Source organism: Vicugna pacos, unplaced genomic scaffold (assembly GCF_048564905.1).
Source record: "Vicugna pacos unplaced genomic scaffold, VicPac4 scaffold_19, whole genome shotgun sequence".
In the NCBI taxonomy this organism is placed as follows: domain Eukaryota; kingdom Metazoa; phylum Chordata; class Mammalia; order Artiodactyla; family Camelidae; genus Vicugna; species Vicugna pacos.
In genome coordinates, this window is record NW_027328740.1 from 70,144,382 (window position 1) to 70,157,089 (window position 12,708).

At 40.1% G+C, this 12,708-nt stretch overlaps 1 protein-coding gene across 1 annotated transcript in view; it reads right to left on the reverse strand.

Moving 5' to 3' along the window:
- The window catches only part of LOC140693525 (trafficking protein particle complex subunit 9-like), a 53,262-nt gene that overhangs the window by 21,460 nt on the left and 19,094 nt on the right, over positions 1-12,708 (reverse strand). Inside the window, exons 4-9 of the mRNA XM_072957345.1 lie at positions 12,116-12,239; positions 7,486-7,545; positions 7,230-7,387; positions 6,831-6,951; positions 1,626-1,735; positions 162-285 (exon numbers count right to left, since the gene is read on the reverse strand). The gene's annotated coding sequence lies outside the window, so the exon portion shown is untranslated. The remainder of the gene's footprint in view (positions 1-161; positions 286-1,625; positions 1,736-6,830; positions 6,952-7,229; positions 7,388-7,485; positions 7,546-12,115; positions 12,240-12,708) is intronic.

Genomic DNA, 12,708 nt, shown 5'->3' on the forward strand with positions numbered 1-12,708 from the left:
ATGAAATAAATAATGCTCTTCATCAGGGTTTCAAGATCTCACTCCAGAATTTTTAGCAGGCCATACTGAATCCTAGCACAGAAAAATCAAATGGACTTGTAGTGAGAAAGTTCCAGGAAAACTGCAGTAATTCCTCCACTTGTGTAAGGACATACACTCACCTGCTGAAGGTGAATGTAAACCGCATTCTGGATAAATTCGAAAGCTTCCAGGCTCCGCTTCTGGATGCCAAGGACATGGACAGCTTGGAAGCATGCTTCTAACTCAGTCATCGGCATTTTTACACTGAAGGGGAAACGGAGGCACCCAGTCAAGAGCAGAGATGTTCCTGTCGTGTCTCACAGGCCGTGCCTCGGGGATTCAGTGCCCTGCAGCAGCCCGGCCCCAGGCAAGGACCAGCAGCGTTTTCCACCCAAGCAGGAGGGGCACTGTGCTTGAGAAAGCCCATCTCCGATGGGGGCAAGAGGGGCTGGTGGGGTTCAGTGAACCTATAAATGCCCACAGAAATATGCCTGCATTCATTCAAGTGATGCAAACAACTGTAGCAGGCTATTTAACAAAATTTCAATTGTCAGTGGAAATTTTGCCATTCCTTTCCGCTTGTCCCCTGCACTCTGAGACAGGCTTAGGCTCTCTTACACCTGCAGCTCTGTGCAATTGTTGTGAAGTCATTTTACTTTACAGATACCACGGTTCTGCCCAGGGTGATATCCAGCCCAGAGAGGTGGCCCAGGCCAATTTAAAGCTATGTGGCTTGCGTGCGGGGGCAATTACAGGAGCTGGTTCTGGAGCCAGGCCCCTCCCCACCTCTGCTCCCCTCTCTCCCGAGGCCCCGCTGCCAAGCACTCAGGCTCCGTGATCTTATGTCCTACTCTTCTACTCTACTCCAAACCCTTTTCCTTTTGTTTTTTTCCCTAATTATTCCCAGCTGGAGTGATTTTTCAATCTCAATATCTGAAAAAAATTCCTGCAGCCGAAAAAGAGGTCTCCAGAGGTCAATGCCCATATGCTGGTTCCTGAAGAGAGCCCCTGGCTACGGGGACCCTCACCAACACTCACGGGGCATCAGAGATGTTGCAGGGTCGGCCACCCCCTACAAGAGTTTGCTGTCACCCCAATGCCTGCACAGCATCCCTGCTCACAAAATATAGTTGGTACACTTATCGGTTATTAAGAAGCAAAAATACAAAATTGCTCGTATTTCTTACTAATATTATCTATGAAGCTGGAAACGGAATTGTAATAAAATGTACAGTTTTTACCCTATGTTAAATCTGTTCCTTTGAGTTTAAACCTGTGCCCTGTTTCCTAGGCTCAGACTTGGTAGCTCTGCACCATTTGAAAAAGAAAGTTGCCTTTAGCCTGAAATCTGCAGGAAAGCCTATTCTCCTGGCCCTGATCTTTAAAAATGTTAGCTCATCTGCACTTCTGTAGAGATGGCAAGTTGCATAATAGAGAATAGCCTTTGTTTTTTTGGAGGTTTTACAGGGGTACCATGATTTGATCCACATGGACAGCTGCAAGAACAGCGGATTCAAAGGACAAACAATTCATAAAGCAAGAAGTATGCAACAACCAACCACAACCCCGCCCCTTTTTAGTATAAAAGGAGACTGAATTCTTACTTGGGGAAGATAGTTCTCCAGGACATCAGTCTGCCGTCTTCTGGGTCTGCCAGCATTGCAAGTGAAGTCACTATTCCTTGCTCCAACACCTCATCTCCCGGTATATTGGCCTGTCATGTGGCGAGCAGAACGAGTTTGGACTCAGTAACAAAATGACTGCATTGGAGGTAGTATGTCTCCAATGTTTCCTCATTTCCAATATGTAACATGCACATCATTTATGATCTAGTGCAAATAATTCATCAAAGACAACCACAAAAAGAAACTATACTCACCTAGCTATCAACACTGAAGTCAGAACCTGTCAATTTTATATGATGTTGAACAACACAATGGAAAAACCTAACATAGGTAGTTGATTCCACGGAAATAAAATTATTTCTACTCCTTCAATACTTTTTCTTTTCTTTTCTATTTTATTTTGTTTTGCTTATTGAAAGGAAAATAAAAGTCAAGTCATTTTATTTCACGTATTTTTGTTATAGCTACATTCTTTAAATACTACAAAGAGATTTAAACTGCAAAAAATTGTTCATATATTAGTATAAAGATATATACACAATCAATGGGGATTAGGAAAGGAATGGACATTTACTAAAAATCCACTGCAATCTTGTCTTTTACAAGCATATCCTGGAATATAAGCTGTATGATCCAGGGGGCTCCACCCCCATTCTCACTGTTGAGTCCCTTAGCAATCAACTACTAAGGCACCAGCATAGAACCATGTGATCAGTATTTTAGGAATAAATTAGGGAATTAGCACATTCAATTCTAAAACAAAAACCCTAAAATAAATACTGAACTTATTTACAGATAAAGAAAATTGGAACCAAAAAAGTAGTTATTTCCCCAAGGTCACAAAGCTAATAACTGGTAAAGACAAGATTTGAACTCATCTGCCTGATTCTAAAAACTAAGGTGGAAATCCCATTTGACTGGGGAGGGTCCAGCAGCAGAGCCTATCACCCTATCTTTGTTCAGATCTAGCCTTAGACAGCCTGAGACAGCACCCCATTCCTATGGAACTCGAGGGCAAATGATAACAATAAGGATTTTATATCCAGTAGTTTGTTAGGTCTCATTTATATAAAGTGTCAGCAGGTCAGCAGAAAAACTCTGGAAAATATGAGTGGGTCCAGAGCTTTCTGCTGATTAGTAACTCAGTCTCTCAGGACATAGTGACCTTCCCATGAGAGGCCTCATGGACATAAACTAAAGGCAGCTGAGCAATGAAAACTAACAAGAACCTGGAACTCAAGCAAGAAGGTTCCCTGCCATCCCCCACCCAGTTGCCTCTTCACCCGCGTGGACACGATGGCAGGAGACCCAGATTCTTGTCTAAGTTACATCATCATGGATTCTCATCCATAATAATGTATGACTCTATGCCGCCTTATGTCCATTAAAACTCAAATATGATAACACCAATATCTCAGCAGAATATCTATGTCTCCACTTCCTTTCTTCTAATAGGAGAATATTTTTATGGACAAAAAGCAGAAATCCAATTTAAAAAACCATGCACGAAGCCAGGTGAAATTCTGCTTAAGAGACTGCTCTCACGCTGAGTAAATGAAAACTCAGAAAAAGTGGCCCTTCTCCCTCAGCAAATGGGAGGTAGCCTGATGTGTGTGTGTGTGTGTGTGCACGTGTGTGTGTGTGTAAATCAAATACAATGAATTCTGGGATGTGTACAGTTTTTTTAAGTCACTGTCATTTCATGGGAATGAGCCACCATTTAAATAATTTGAATCTAGTGTTCTGAGAGAGTCTCAGGCTCTTGGTGGAGGAGGTGAAAGGGGAGAGTGAAGGAGGAAAGAGGTACATGAAGCAAAGAACTAAGAATACTGCCAGGGAAAGGCAAGACGTTAGTTTTGTTCTTCCTTGCACCACATACAAATTAGGGACTCACTATCTGCTGATGACTTATCGAGCACTGATTTGCAGGAGAAGAGGGGACAGCTCATTGCTCACTGAGCTTGTGACTGTACGTGGCATCTTATAGACACAAATCATTTACCCTGATCAAACACTCTAGCAGCAGGCTGTAATTCTTCTGTTTTGAGAGACAACAAAGCAGGAGTTCAAACAGGATGCATAACTTGACAAAAGTCAGAGGTCCAGTAAACTAAAGAGGATTAATTCAAACTCAGATCTGAATGCAGAGTCTGATCTTCCCACTCCCAGGACTGGAAAATCCTTAACACAGGCTCCCCAGCTCCCCTGCATTGTTCCTGGCACCAAGCATTTGCCATGGAAATGGTCACCATTTCTCACAGACACAGCGCTCTGTGCAGCAAATGACCTTGATCAGACCTTGATCATCTACCTGCCACGCCCACCAGGCTTCACCATACAGGCAGGAAAGCTGGCTTTCAAGTGCATACAAAGCCATTCCTTGTCTAACCTGGGCTCTTCTGTGGTTTCTCCAGCCTAAAGGCAGCCATGAAACTGCTCACAGTTTGTACATGAGCCACACTACCTCTCTCCATCTGTCTCCCCACCTATACTACTTAGCTATAAACATTTTGAGAATCTTCGACACAAATTTTTAAAAACAAAAAAGAAAGGATTCTGGAACAACTACTTAATACTTACAATTTTAAATGACAAAATACAAAGTGAGTATTTACAAACCGAATCTTCCTTTCTAAATTTCAGTTTTAAGCGTTTAAAAATATAATAGCAAAAAATTTTCACTTACAAAATTGACAAAAACATAAACAATAATCTGGAATAAGTTAAAAAATAATGCCCATGTTCTAAATGGAGAAACTTCAGGGCTGTACTGAGGGGTAAAGTAAGAGGTGAGAATGTAGAGACATCAACAAATTGCATGGAGGAAAGCAGTTTTGTAAAGATGTAAGTTCTCATCAGAATAATTCAAAACTTACTGAAAACTCCCATGACAACTCCAATCTGATTTTTTTTAACTTGAACAAAATATTTTGGAATTCTTCAGGAATAATAAAATCATAATACTAGACAAGAAAATTTGGGATGGAAGAAAAGAATGAAAAAAATTCAGACTGCCAATTATTAAATAAATTTTTACAATATGTAAGTTATGGTGCTGGAGTAAGAAAGGCAGATTGACAGAAGGGAACCATGAGCTCAAAAAGAGACTCTAGTGTACACAAGTATTTTGTAAAGGTGGGATTTCAAATCAAAGAGAAAAGTATGACTTCAGTAATTGTCCTGAGACAATCAGACAATCACCTAGAAAGAATAAATACTATTCCTCTCATAAGGACCACAAGATAATTTACAGACAGTGATGTAAATATAAAAAAGTACTAATAACAGCAAATACAACACTTTGCTCTTATTAACTCAACTTACCCTTACATTAACAAGTACTATTATCATCTCCATCTTAGAGATTAAAAAAAACCTACAGAGGAGATTTATTCCAGTATAAGAAATTATTTTTAAGAATAATTTCAAAGATAAAACACATAAGGAATACATTTATTATCATAAGAATATTTTGAGACACTACCAAAATTAAAATCCTCCTAAACAAAATGAAAGGAAAGAAATGACAAGAAAAAGCTCTGTGATACATGTTGTTGAAGACAAGAAGTTAATGTTCATAACATACAAAGAGCTGTCACAAACCAACAAGAAGCTCCCCCACTTAAATGTGTGCAAAGGATAAAAGGAATCATTCATTTTAAAAAAGTCAAATGGCTAATGAGTGAAAAATGCTCAATACCTCACTGGTCATCAAATGCAAACTAAAACAATGAAAAAGCACTTTTGCTCATCATATTGGCAAATATTTTTAAAAGATATTCTATCTAGTGTCCATCTGTGGGAGAAGAAACCATGAGCGACATTTTCAGAGGACGACATGTCAATGGATATGTAAACTCTGAAAAAGTACGTACACAATGACTCAACACCACTTCTAGGAATCGTTTCCTTTAGGAAAAAACAAATTAGGTCCAAAAAGATGTACCCATCAGGGCATTTACACAGCACTGTTTACAATGGTGGGAAGAAAAACTGAAGTGAAATCATATCCAGCAATGGAGAATTGGTTACATAAGTAATTGTGCATCTTTTCATTCCCCTATGGAAGGAATTTCTAGAGTTACTTGAATGGAGTCTGTGATGAATGTAAATGTCACATCCAGGGACTAAATTTCCAGAAGCCTTAACTAAGGGAATACTCATAAAAGATCACAGGAATGTCTGTACAAGAAGGATGCCAGTCAAATATCCTTTCTGACAGTGGAAAATGGAGAAAATTTAACTGTCCACCATCAAGACAATGATGCGGTAAATCACGACGAGCTGCGAGCAATGAGGGAGCCAGCGTTTCGCTGTGGTCCAGGGCCTTGTCCACAGCATTCTCTCACCAAAGGTGTGCGTGGGAAAGAGACCACACCCGCAAATCAGGAGACCCCTCCACTCTATCTGAAAGGACCGGGTGAGTCTGGAGTGGGAGGACGTCTATGATATACACCTGAGTGATTAAAGCGAGCTGCAGAAAAACATATAGTATGGTCTCATTTTTAAATAAAGCATATATACACACACGTATACATGGAATTCTCATATGTGTGTATATATGTATGTCATAGGCATAAAGGTCATGAAATATATATATCAAATTTTCAACAGTTTTTACTCTTCGGAAATAAGGGGAAGGGAGGTAGGGCCTTCCTGTACCACCACAGTTCTCTTTTCAGTATTTCAGTTAAGTATACTTGGAATTTAAAAGTTTATTTAAGTCCGAAGTAAAATTGACAATGCCTCCACAAGACAGAATGCTATACTGGTCATCAAAAATCATGCCAGAGGAGATAGAATATTGTAGAAAAACATATAAAAAGCCAAATGGAAAATGGAGGTGTCCACACAGTAAACAGTCACAGAGTGCTCTCTGGTTTTTTATGACAGAGGTGATCCACACTGATGAAAATATACGTTAACGTCTTAATTATTATCTTTGAATAGCGGGACAAGGATAGCCTCTTTTGCCCCCCTTTTCAGAGTTATTATTTTAAATGCACATTCTTTTTCATCTGAAAAAAGCATTTTTGGGTGTGTAGTACTATGCATTGGAGAATAATACAAGAATACTTAGAGAAACAAGTAACTAGGAGACAAAGCAGCAGCATCACACAATGTAGGACGGGCGATCCTGATTAACACCACGCAGTTACATAAGGACCCACAAAGTGAGAGCACCTGCTGTAACAGGGCGTGGCCCCCTTCTATTTGTCAGCAGTGTCTTCAGGGCTGAGGCAGTTCTGAGCACGGCCAGTGTCAGTGCTGGTGTCTGGATGGATGCCACTGGAGGTGAAGGCACCTGCAAGCCGAGAGGAAGAACAGAAATCATCCTCTGCCTTTTCTGTCTTGTTTCTTTGTTACTTTAAAAGAGAGCCATATATAAGATAAACCGTGTATCTCCCCAAATGAAATTTCAGTAATGAAACCGTTTTTAAAGACTTCACAGCTTATATTCTGCCTATAACTGTCTTTTCAACAAAGATCATATTTATTAAATGTTAATTAACTCAGTTAATTAACTCCCTGTTGAAACATTCTAGTAAAGAACATGAAATGCAGTATGTAAAAGAACCACACCTGCAGTGACTAGCTCAGCTGTCTTGACGGCAGTGCAGTCAGCCCCCACCATCCCGTGGCCCTGAGCTCCTGATGCTGGTAAGAGATTACGCTGCCGCCTCAGATGGAGAGAAACGGTGAAAGCATTTCTTGAACCCTACAGCACTGACAAAACATAACTGACAAATCCCAGGCCCCTTTGAGGCTCTCATTTTCTGTTTCTGGCCAACCCCCATCAATGAGCAGAACCACCCAATCCCCGAGCCATGGGACTCACGTGGGAAGCAGTTTTGGAGAAATTTCCAGGTATAGAATGTAACCAACTATACATAGAACTCTGAAAAAAGAAAAGATGCCATACTCTGATTTTGGAAGACACTCAAAATATTCTCCTAAGCCTTAGTAGCTGGAAAGGCTGGGCTTCTCCTAAGTCACTTATTTATTTCACAGCCAGTAAGCATCTCCCTCAAATCCTGCTTCCCTGTGTCTGCTGGGAGCTTGAAGCACACTGCTGCTGTCGATCTTATAAGTCACATGGCAGAGACATGTGTCTCACGCCTGCAATCCTCACACAGGCTCGCCTCCTAGCCTCACTGTCTGAACTGGGCCCCATTTTCTCACCTGTTTATTTGGTATCTGTTCTTCTGTAAGCTACCTGAAATGCGTTTTGGAACATGTCAGAAGAAGCAGTGGGTTGAGAAATGGACAGATTGAGAGGTGAGAGATGGGCAGACAGAGAGAGAGACTCCAAGAAAAGGGGAACAAATAAAATTTCCTATGCAAAACCCTCTTCTAATCAGGGAAGGAAACCACCACGGAAAAGTGTGAAGAGGCAGGTAGCTTAGGACTGTTTCCTGGATTCCATGAAAAGTAATACCAAGAGATGAGAGGGTAGAACTTTAAATAGTAAAAGAAAAAAAGCACGCATGCTTGAAAAATATATCTACAATATGTACTTTCTAAAGAATAGACTGAAATCAGCAGGGCCCAATAACACTACACTTGGGTATTTACAGAAGTGAGAATCCCATCTCCAAACCACAAGGCATCCCTTCAGAGCACTGACAGTCTACATGGGGCGGTCATAAAGCCATCACCGCAAAAGCTATGCTACCCTGCACTTACGAGGAATGAGCAGCTGTGCTCAGGCTGCCCATGCGCATCATTTACACCCCACAGCACCTCTACGGGGGGGACGCCTAGCGAGCCCCGTCTCTGCAGGACAGAAAACCAGTTCTGGAGAGGCTAAGCCGACTTACCAGTTCTCCATCGCACAGGACTGGTCTCTCCAGAGCAGGACACGAACTCGGACCCACGATTGTAACCATGGTACTACAGTGCTTTGTGTGCTGTTTGTGTGTATAATACATTTGTTTCTATCATGAAAGGTTATTTAATAAATGATCGGTTGTCTTGTCTATCTCATTAGCTCACAATCAATCTTTATACTGTTGAATTGTACTCTTTTCCCCTGAAGAAAGGAACGGAAACAGCGGGGGTCAGAAAGAGGTGGGGCTCCATTCTTTATCTGGGATCTCATCTCATCGAAGTCTCCAAACAGGGAAAAGGAGCAAATGTTCTCTTTATCTTTTAAAGAGAGGGCTCCAGTGATGGTGACTTATTCAATTACAAAATCAAGGCTGGGGAAAGGGCACATGCAGCAACTAGAGCAGTATCAGCTGTAGGAAGGTCAAAAGTGCTCACGGGAGGGCTCAGGGGGCAGCCTCATTTAATTTCAATCAATAAAACAATAACAAACTCTAAAAATACTGGCCTACAATGGATTAGCTCTTTCTTGACATCTAGCAAGTTTCCACAGCCCACATGTAACATTATCGGGAACCAGTGAAAGGAAGAGTCCACAGACAAGGAAAATCAATGCCACAGGCAGGCTGAAACCCAGGCTGGAGTTTAGGAAGAGAAAGGGCATAGTTAAGAACTGGGGAAAGGCTGGGGAAAAAAATCATCACAAGGACTCTCAAGCATCATCCAACAATCATATAATCATTCATTCAAGAGAGAGTTACTGAGGTCGTATTCTGTGCAAGATTGTACAGCGGGTGAAGCAAGAGCGCAGCGTCCATGGTGGCAGCAAGTTGCGGGGCTCAAATACACTTCTGATCCCGGTACCTTGCACACTTGTCCTCAATATAAAGGCAAAGATAATTAAAGTAAAATAATACTCTGTAAACTCAAAGCATTGTTGAAAAAAAAAGTTAAAGAAGACCTAAATACCAGGACAGACACTCCACACACATTCCCCTATCAAAAGAAAGTGCTCTTGGAATGGCAGTGCTCCCCAGAGCGATCCGTATATTCAACGTGGTCTCGATCACAATCCCAGCGGGCTCCTCTGCAGAAACTGACTATCTGCTGCTACAATTCATATGGGAATTCGAGGATCTCAGTAACCTATACGTACTTGAAAAAGAAAAATTTGAGAGGACTTATAATTCTCAATTTCAAACCTTACAACTGTATCTCCAGGTGAGATTAGAGGCCATTGTGAAGTTATTACTGTGTTAATCCTTATTTACTAAATTCTCTACAATGAATATTACTGTTACAATAAGAAAAATAAAAAGTAAGTTATCCTTTAAAACATGCACACCAATTCATTCATTGGGAAAAATTATTCTATCAATTAAGAGATAAATATCTATTGAAAAAGGACAACTTAAAAACAAGAGTGCATTTGCATTTTTCATAAATTGAAAACTGAAAAGCACAAAGACGTCAAGTTTCTAGGGAGACCAATGCAACATATTAATAGTTATTTTCAGAAATTCTAATTTAACAATGAAAACTCTGGAAAGGGAAAATCGTGACTGAGAGCCAACTGCAAACACATGGAGAGCAAAGGCCTAGAAATCACAGTTCCTTTAACTCTGCTCCTAACACAATAGGAGAGGAAATTCCTCACTGAGGGGACAGTGGAATCCCATGCATAAGACAGGATACACAGTACAAACTGCACTAGAATTGGGGGTGATTTCCATAGAAGAATTCTAAAGTTACAAAATTGCTGAAAAACTATTAAAACACTGACAGAAAGATTAAAACACACAGTCATATATATTATATAGAAACATATGTAGTCTGCTCCCATGTTGCATTTAAATACAAATATATTTGTTCATTTATGGGCACTTATGACTTTATCCCTGGTAGAATATTTCAACTAAAACAAATAATCAATATAACACTCCTTTTGTCAAATCTACTTGATAAGTTACTCTGCTATGTAAACATAATGTGTCTAAGATAGATCTAAAATTAGTGAAAAAGAGCTTTGTATGGCTTCTTGAACTATTCTCAAAATTCAAAGCTTAATCTTAAAACAGATCTGAACAGTAATTCTATATTACCTTTCCCGTCGTGAAATGAACAACACAGTCTGTTGTCAAAATTCTGTCCTTACAATGATTCACGAGCACCGTATCCTCACAAAACTGCTGGACAGCAAGGCACTATCCAGACACTGTGACCCAACAAATGAAACACAATGAAGACAGTGACCCTATTCTGGAGGGCTTATAGTCTGTGTCAACACCAGGGTTTTATCTGATTGGTTTGATTGGTTGGCAAAATAAAATCAATCAAGTACTTTCTTCTTTGAGCATTCTATAAGTCATGACTCTGCTGTTAGTGTCATGAGCAGGAAAGACTTAAGCATGACTTGATTAGATCAACTAGCAACAATCATCACTGGAGAGTGAGTAATAAAGAAGTTAACTGATAGCAATGCTTCTCCCTACATGAGACCTAAAATAAATCGACACTGATATCCGAAAAGAAAATGAGAATTTGAGGTCCCCAATAAGAAAAAAATCTAACAAGAAATCAAAAAAGTAAAGATTTTTTCATTAACGTTTCCTGGAAAGATTGGAGCATGGTGGTGTTGAGCTCAGATGCTAGGGAAAAACATGAGGGTCTGAATTCCCACAGCACTGGGTAGCTTTGACACTAATATGTCAGTCAAATTCTCTGCATCTCAGTCTCCGATGCATAGACTGGGGACAACAACCGCACCCATCTCCTAGAACGGTCCTAAGAATTAAGTTATTTTATATATACAAGTTTTAATAAAATACATCAGATATTAAATATTACCCCAAAAGCACAAGGAAAAATGAAAACAGAGATAAATTGGAGTTCATTAAACTTTAAAACTTTGCTTCAAAAGACACCATCCAGAAAGTGAAAAAACAACACTCAGGAGAAAATTTTTTCAAATCATTTATCTGATAAGGAATTTGTGTATCAAAAAAAAATTCCACAGCTCAACAATAAAAAGGCAACTCAATTAAAAAATGAAAAAAGAATCTGAAAAGATATTTTTCAAGGAAAATATACAAATGGCCAATAAGCACAATGAAACGGTGTTCAATAACATTAGCTCTAAAGGAAATCAAGTCAAAACAACTAGGAGAAACCGCTTCACATTCACTACAATAGGTTAAAATCAAAAAAAGATTAACAAGCACTAATGAGGACACAGAGGAAGCAGAGCCCGCAGCCATTGCTGGTGAGGATGTAACACAGCGTGACCACTTTGGAAAACATCCTGGCACGTCCTCAGAGAGTTGAACATTTGGCTTCTGAATGATCCAGCAATTCTGCTTCCTGGGCACACAAGTAAGAGAACTGAAAACAAATGTTAACATAAAAACTCCTACAGGAATATTCACCATTACTTTTCGCCATTAATTTTCAGAGCCAAAAAACAGAAACAACCCAAATGACTATCACGTGATGAATGGGTAAATAAAGGGGCCCAGCCATACAGTGAAATATTATTCAGCAATAGCAAAGCATAGAGTACTGACTCAGGCCACAACATGGACAAACATTGAAAACGTTACTCAGTGTGAAAGAAGTCAGTCAAAATAGACGGTTCCACTTACATGAAGTGACTCGAATTGCATGAAATGTTCAGCACAGGCAAATCCACAGAGACAGAAGAGTGGCTCCCTGGGGCTTGGGGAGGATGGGGAAGTTGATAATGTCTGCTTATGCGTACTGGGTTTCCTGTTGGGGGGAAGAAAATATTCTAAGATTGACTGGGATGCACATTTCTGGGCATAGAGTAAAATCCGCTGTACATTTTAATGGGTGATTTGTATTAAAACTGTTAAGAACAAAAGCACCTCGGATTAGTACCTTCCATAGTAAATGCAAATTGCTAACATTTATTACAGGAAGAAGAAACTGCCCTCAGCATGAAAGCAGGAGATCAGCAAATATTAGTTAACCGAAATTGGACAAGAGCATTTCACTTGAAACTGTTGCTGAGTGTACAAGAAATATTCAGACATGACAAGGAAAATCAGTTTGACATCACGAAGAAGCATTCTGCTTCAAATGCAAATCAAGGATTCGGCAAGCCCAGCTGCTACAAATGACCAGAGAAGAAACCTGGTTCTTAAAACAAGCACCAGAGCCAACAAGGAAATGGTGGTGAGGAAAGCAGGCGGCCTAAAATCTGGAACAGTGTGCT